This window comes from Haplochromis burtoni, unplaced genomic scaffold (genome assembly GCF_018398535.1).
Source record: "Haplochromis burtoni strain Fernald_Lab_line unplaced genomic scaffold, NCSU_Asbu1 Contig_8, whole genome shotgun sequence".
Classification (NCBI taxonomy): Eukaryota; Metazoa; Chordata; class Actinopteri; order Cichliformes; family Cichlidae; genus Haplochromis; species Haplochromis burtoni.
In genome coordinates, this window is record NW_024582369.1 from 2960346 (window position 1) to 2968180 (window position 7835).

General features: G+C 38.8%; 1 pseudogene; it reads left to right on the top strand.

The window, feature by feature from the left end:
* The first annotated feature begins 3700 nt into the window (after window positions 1-3700).
* LOC106633456 lies at window positions 3701-7227 on the top strand (annotated as a pseudogene).
* Window positions 7228-7835: the final 608 nt, after the last annotated feature.

Here is a 7835-nt window from a genome sequence, read left to right on the forward strand (position 1 = left end):
TAACACCGAATGAAACAGGAAACACTATACCTCAGAAAAGGTTGAGTGATCACAAATACTAACAAAACAATTTCAACTGCGCAAAAACTAATCTCATTAGTTAAAAGTAAAAGACGCCGAGACCGTGGTGTGTTCATCGTAGCCATAGTGTGTAGTCGCAGTAGCACAAACAAGTGACGAACACGTGGTAAGTGAAGTTTCAAAAAAACAGTTTATGTAAAATCGCCCCTGCATGTCTGCATCACATGATTTAGTCACAGTTATGCTTTCAGATTATTGCATGGAGATGTCAATGGCAAGATGAAAACACTGAACTTTTAGACACAGTATTTTAGACAATGAACACATCCATTAATATCTCGATAGGGCAAGTAGTAATAACATTTTTACCAAACTTAAATACTAAAGCTGGGGTTATTTCCTCTATCATTTCATTTTATTTTAATTAATTTTCCAAGATGTCCCAAAATCATTTTATTTTGTTTTGATTTTTTTTTAAGTCTATTTTTGCAGCTTTGTTTTAGTGAACTAAAAGGTTTTCTCACATCTTGTTTTGGCTTTTAGTTTTATTTAACTTAACTATAAATACCTCGCTGCATAATACATAATAACACACGTATTTACTCTGAAGCTCATAGAGTATCTAGTTTACCAGAACAAAGCAACACACTGACTACAACCCTCTTCTCCCATTTTTGCCCATATGTGATTATATTACAGAGTTTATCTTGCACTTGAAAAAAAATCTAAAGGAATAACATTTATATCAGGTACAACAGGAGGAGTACTGTGAGTGATTTACTGCTACAAATCACGTCTCTCCCTCTTGTCACTAGCTTGAATCTGGAGGTGCCTTTTACATTCTGTCACCTCGGGTAACACTAAGAGGCAACATTATACAGTACTGTCAGATGTGCAGCTGCTGAAGCTCTCTACATGCACCACTGAAAGAGAGATGGGCTGACATGTGACTGCATTTTGTCTAATGTGTTTAGGATGGCTAGTTTTGGCTGGCACATCTTTATGGAAAGAGCTAAACATGGAAAATACAGTGGTGTAACGGTGTCATATGTTTCTGCTGTAGTTTCATTCACCACTCTCCAGAATGGCTGTTGCTGTAAACACAAAGTGGCCTTGAGTTGTGGACTATCCTGATTGAATGCAACATGCTTCTGTTCACCATCCCATCCGCATTTTAGATTTTCTATACTAAAAGTGGCTGCATTAAATGCGGTATCACAGAGAGCAGGAGGTTAGTAAAAGGCCAGCTGATGCACCACTGTGCTGCAATAGCTTGTGAACTTGACAACCGATCCTGATAAAAGGCTCTTTCTTTCTATCTCTATTGTTTGATAAAACAGAAATGACAAAAAGGATAGTATGTGAGAACGATAGTGAGCAGCAACATTAAGGTAGATAGGATTGCTGTCGGAGGCATTGGCTGAATTGTTTGTAACAGATTGTGTGTGACATGTTATCAGAAATGTGTCAATGAATATGCACTTTCAGTTTTCTGCTATTTACGGCAAAAGAACAACACGACCCAAACATGTCACATCAATTGTTCAGTGCAAAAACAAAATGCTAAATGCTACATAGACTTACTGTAGCATCTTGTTGCACAAAGTGGTATATAGTAGATGTCTATGACGGTTACAGTAGATATATTTAAGAAATTTTGAATTAAAAAAATGTTTAGGTCTTTTGTGTTCTTTAAGCTTTTATAGCCACTTTATTAAATACACCGGTTAAACCGCTTGTTAACTCAAATATCTAATCAGTCAATCACATGAACTTTGGTATGTAGACATGTTCAAGACAACATGCTGAAGTTCAAAGTGAGAAAACTAGAGAAGAAAAGTGATTTAAGTAACTCTGAAGACGGCATGGTTATTAATGCCAGACGGACTGGTCTAAGTATTTCAGAAGCTACTGACCTACTGAGGCATGCACCTCTTGGGTTTACAGAAAATGATTAGAACAGAGAAAATATCCAGTGAGTGGCAGTATGCAGCTAAGTAAAAGTGCCTTTTTGATGCCAGATGTCAGAGGAGAATGGCCAGACTGTTTCGAGGGGGGTCGGACTGATTGAGGCTGATTGGTTTGGAAGATCCAGGAGCAGGCAGCAGGGGCCATCTCGAGGTGGTCCAGTTTGGGGGTCTGGGAAGTCTGAGATTATGGTGTTAACCAAACTACACAGGTCCAAACTACACTGTATTCACTAAAGCTGTTGTCTTTTTAACATTTTTTTTGATGCTTTGTATCTTGCTCTATCTAATCTGAATAATTTAGACAGTTTTTAACTCTCAGTGATGCCACTGACTGTTTGTGTTTGTTTGAGTTTGGAAACTGAAGAGGAGTTTGGACCCGGAAACCGTGACGTTACAGTTAAGAGGGGGATACTCATCTTCTAATGGCTGTTTCCAGCAGAATAACACATTGTGTCAATAATCTCAAACTGACTTCTTGAACATTTTTTGCAAGCTCACTATTCTCCCACAGACTCCATAGTCACCAAATCCAGCAGAGCACCTTTGGGATGGGGTGCAACCAGAGATTTACATCATGGATGCGCTGATGACAAGTCTGTCGCAACTGTGTGACGCTATCATGTCAATATGGACCAGAATGTGTGTGGTTTCCGTTTGAATCTATGCCATAAATAATTAAGGCAGTTCAGAAGAACCGTTAATTGAACTCTCATTCACAGCATCCACTGCGCCCTTTGCACTGGTCCATTCCCTGACTTATGCAGGTTAATTGAACTTCAAAGAGCGATGGCACTTCTAGGCTCTAAACGTAAATTATGTCATATTTCATGGTCACATGGCAACTATATAAGAGCATTCATGTCACAGGTAAATGAACCCTGTGTTTTATAGAGCCTTGTAATTACCAGATAGTAAAACCAATGAAGTGACCATCTTTAGCCTCTCACTCATTTGATCATTTACATTTATAAAGTGCTCGTGTAGGATTTTAGAAAGCATGTTCAATTAAGTTCTCTGCAAAATTGGTTTGATCACACAGCGTGCATGAAGTGCGTCTTTATTAAACTACTGCCTTATGTTCTGATTGCAAAAAGAAATTTTAAAACTGTGATTTTAAACTAAAGGAAACAGTTGTTCCATTATATTGGAACAATTTATATATTTTGTTGCTGTTTCTAAAATATTTGTTACAACAGCATGATGTCTTTACTGTTGCACAATTTTGGCAAAGTCCACAAATTATCAGTATGGTTCAGGCTGGGGCTTTGGGAAGGCCATTTCAGAAACTTAATGTTAGTCTGCTTTATCCATTCAAAAATCAGTTTTATTTTGTGATTAGGATCATTGTCCTGTCAGAGCACGCAACTGGGTCCAAGTTTCAACCATCTAGCTGTTGATCTGAGGTGAAATTAAAGGTAGTCCTTCTTCATTATTCCTTCCACTTTCTGAAATGTGCGAGTACCACTGGAAGCAAAACAGCCCAAAAACATGATGCTACCACTGCCATGCTTGACTCCTGGTAGGTTTGTAAAATGTAAAACATCAATGTAAAACTTCACTGTGGTATCACTGCTATTCCAGCAGTTTGCAGTTCCCAGCAGGCTTGAGCCTTTGTGGTTACGTCAGAGTAACTGGTCCATATGTACAATATATTGATCCAATGGGGGGGAAAAAACCTTTAAAGAAATCCTTAAAAGCCCAAAATTACCATGGCATTCATGCCCATGATCATTGTATGTACAGGACCACAATAATATATGAGACTTCAGAAATTCTAACCTACAAATTGCTAGCCGCATGTTCAAGCTCACATCAGTGTGATCAAAGGGGAAAAGTGCCTTGAAAAAATGGCAAAGAAGAAACGAAATTTTATAGGCAATTTCAGTGAAACAGAGGGCAAGAAAGTGTGATTAGAGGCTGAGTATCGGTCTCTCAGCTAAGAAAGATGAAAGCTACGTCTTTAATGAAAGCTATGTCTTTAGTGAACGTCCAAGCTATTATTTTAGCAATAGGTACATTAGTGCTCATTCTCTGTTCATTAAAATGTGTTTTGTATTTTGTTTGATACTTTGTGAGACATTACACTTCATTCACTTACTATTTTTAGCCTGTTCGTGCATCCATTGCACTAGCATGTCCCCTAATATGGCTAGGGTTATTTTCAGATCTGTTTTTTTGAATGAGGCTTTGAGTTTTGGAAAGTCTGTTAATAATATTGAAACATTTCATCTCATTAGTAAGTGAATCAAATCCAGATAATTGAATTACTGCCAGATACTTAATGAATTTTTTTGGTCATGGGCTCAGGGTTATTGCTTTGCTGTCAGAACCAGCAAAGTTAAGCATTTTTTTTTCCTTTTAGTAGCCTCCATAAGCTATTATTAGACTCAACTGTCTAAAGTGACTCTGCATTTAGTTTAAGTAGTGCCATTAGAATGGCCACAAATGTGCCGACACATCTTGGCACAGCGAGTAGCAAGCTCGCCTTTGTTCATTACTGAAAACGGCCACTCTTGGCTTTGGAGCCCACCAAGCAGCCAGACAGTTGAGCTGAAGTTATTTATGCACACTCAAGCTCTTTCATTCCAGGTTTAAAGAGAAAGTATGGGCCTTTTTTCCTGGCTGGTGCTTTACAGTAGGTGTCCAGTACAAAGAAAAAAAAACCTTCAGTGCAAAGATGGTAATATCTTTTGGATAAATGATAAAGCCCTTATCGGATATAAAAGGCACACATTTCTTGCTGTACATTGTGATGGTGAAACAGATATGTACACTTTCCAGCCACTTTATTAGGTAAGCCCGTTGAATGCATTTTGGCAAGCAGACATTCTGCAGACACTTTTTCACAACTTTGTGAATCTATTTATTTGTTCATTCATTTATTTATTTAAAAGGAAACATCTGGCTTTAATATGCGTTATGATCGTATTTCACGCAGTGGTAAATGGATTCTGACATGCTCTCTGTGACTTGTAGTCACAGCATTTTTTTAAGCAACATGGGGAATTAGACCTCTTTAGGCTCCAATAGATTTTTTTTTTTATGTGGAATAATTAAATTTACTTCTGAAACTGTGTCTTTTTCTGTGAATGACATTTTATCAAAACATTATACTCAATGGCCAATTCTTTAGCCAAGTTTGTGGTAAAGGCCAGCGCTACTGTTGCCAAAAAACGAGGGAATAAAGCCAGTTTCAACAACAGTCAAGGATTAAATAAATACATTGTTGTCTTCATGTTCTCTTTAACTGTTTATATCTATTTCAAAGACTGGTTGCTCGTAGATAGCACAACAGGTCCAAGAAGGCAGCTTTTAACCATATTTAACCCCATCTTCCTGTATCTACAGTACTGTGATGCTCAGCCTTGACTTTTCTTCCTACAGCTCACTGGAGACAAAATGACATCCCAGCTCAGTAAGGTCACATAAAGTTGCAAGATGAGTCAATTTCCTTAAGGAGCTTGTTTACCTCCTCTGTAGCTAATAAGTCAATTTCAGTAAGTCAGATTTTGTCTCATCTTTAGGACTCATCGGTCTGGTTTCTATCCTCAGCAAGGAATGTGAAAAAGGAGCTCTCTGGTATGAAATCTGCTCTTCACCACAGACAGCTTTGTGTTTGCCCAAGCAAGCATTCAGATGCCTCTTGAGAGCCACTGTAGCATAAACACAATATGCCCAAGATAACCACAACATATTTCTGCTGCACAATGAACAAGTTTTTTTCTTTTATCCAGGCAGTGAAAAGACAGAGCTCTATTCCTCTGCAAAGTTTCTTTTTTGACCTGTGAAACATCAGGAACAGTTTTTATTTAATAATTCATACTGAATGCTAATCCAAATATAATTTCTTTTTGAAGTTTAAAGCCCATGTACCAAAGTGAAGTACCCCAGCAACCTTTGCACAATCTGACTTTTCCACCAAAGGAAATTGTACAGTGGAAAAGCTTGCAATCCTTAGAAAAGGTCAGGTGTGCGTTTTTGAGAGATGTATATATACATTCTTCAACATTTAATCATCAAATGCTTTGATAACTAAAAGTAAAAAGTCATTGTTAAGGGAAATGAAAACTTTGGTGCACCAACTTGCTGACAGTCTCTTGAGTTAAGTCATTCAGATGAAATCTGAAGGCCCAGTTTTTATAAGTTTTAAATCTTCTGTGATTTGCTGGCAAACAACCTCTTTAGTCCACACAATGAGTCAAAGGTGAACTCACTTCTTTATGATGTTGATGTCAGTCTGGTGGTAAAATAAAGAGCTAATATGTATTTTGCTAAGTGACTGAGTAACCTTGAATGCGGCCCCCAGACCAAGAGTACCATCACTATCGATGGTGAGCCGCTGACTAAAGTTGCCCAATTCAAGTACCTCGGGTCCCTTGTCACCTTGGACTGCAAAACTCTACCTGACGCCAGACTCCATGTCAACACAGCGTGGATGAAGTGGCATCAGGTCAGTGGAGTCTTATGCGACAAGAGAATGCCAATCTATCTTAACCTCCTAAGACCCGAACTCTTCCACGGCATAAATTTTTAATTTCTCTTTGATATTTGGGCTGATTGGGTCCTGATGAATGTAAAAACAAAGAATTACCAGATTTTTTTTACCTAATTTTTGTTTCTAAGAAAAATGAGAGCCACATATGAGGATATTCGTTTAAAGTTTCGATAAAACAGTAGCAGTATAATGTCCTCATAAGTGGATATCAGGCCCTTGTAGAGCAAAATTGAGTATTTTGGTCTAAATAACCCAAAATGTGATGTCCACATATGTGGACGCCAGGTCCTAGGAGGTTAAGGCGAAAGTCTATAAGACGATTGTGCGCCCAGTGGCACTCTACAGGTCAGAGTGCTGGCCAGCGACGACCAAACACCATCTCACACCATGGAGATGAAGATGCTGAGGTGGCCCCTGGGTCTCACACGACCTGACCAAGCGAGGAACAAAGATGTCAGGAAACGGTGGGGAGTGACACCGATCACAGACAAGATGCGAGAGGCAATGCTCCGATGGCACGGCCATGTTGTCCGTAGCGATAAGAACTCCATCGCAAAAACAGGCCAACAATTAGATCTGGGTGGAAACAGGCCACGAGGAGGACCAAAAAAGCGCTGGATGGACGAAATCAAAGATGATATGAAGGCTGCGAATGTTACACCAGAAGACGCCCTGGATAGGAAGAAGTGGAGCAAGGCATGCAAAATACTCGACCCTGCATCGCGGGATATAAACCACTAGGCATCCTTTTCATCACAGGTTATTATCACATTAAATCTTTATGTTTTACATGACAGTATTGAAATACTTTGTTATAATCTGCATCTTTCAGAAGTGGTTATAGTGACTATATTTATGGCAAAACGAATGCAATTTCTATCATCACAGCTTTACGCATTTAGGTAGCTATGGCGTAGTTTTCCTTTCTTTGTCAAAGATCTTTTTTGAGAGGACTTGAATCAACCAATCATCTTGCATGACACCAAGCTCAGCGCCTTGAACTGAGCTTCTATAACTGCTACTTTGTGGGGCTTTCCGGACTATAGTTACCAATATTACTCTTTTTTATGTCAGTGCACAAGAGCACCACGCATCTTATCAAATGTAAAATTCCCTTTACAGACATACATACCATGTTCTTCCACCCAGAGCTATGACTCGTGATGGTGTATTCTATTTCTAATATGCCACATTTCCCTTTGGTGTAAACACTCCTCTACGATCGAAGATATATGCCACGTTGTATAAATCATATTCTTCTAGGTTTGCAGGTTGGGTTTGACACTGAACTATCCAACTGTCAGGATCATGTGGTTTTGATAAGTTTATAATTCACAGATAGACTGGCA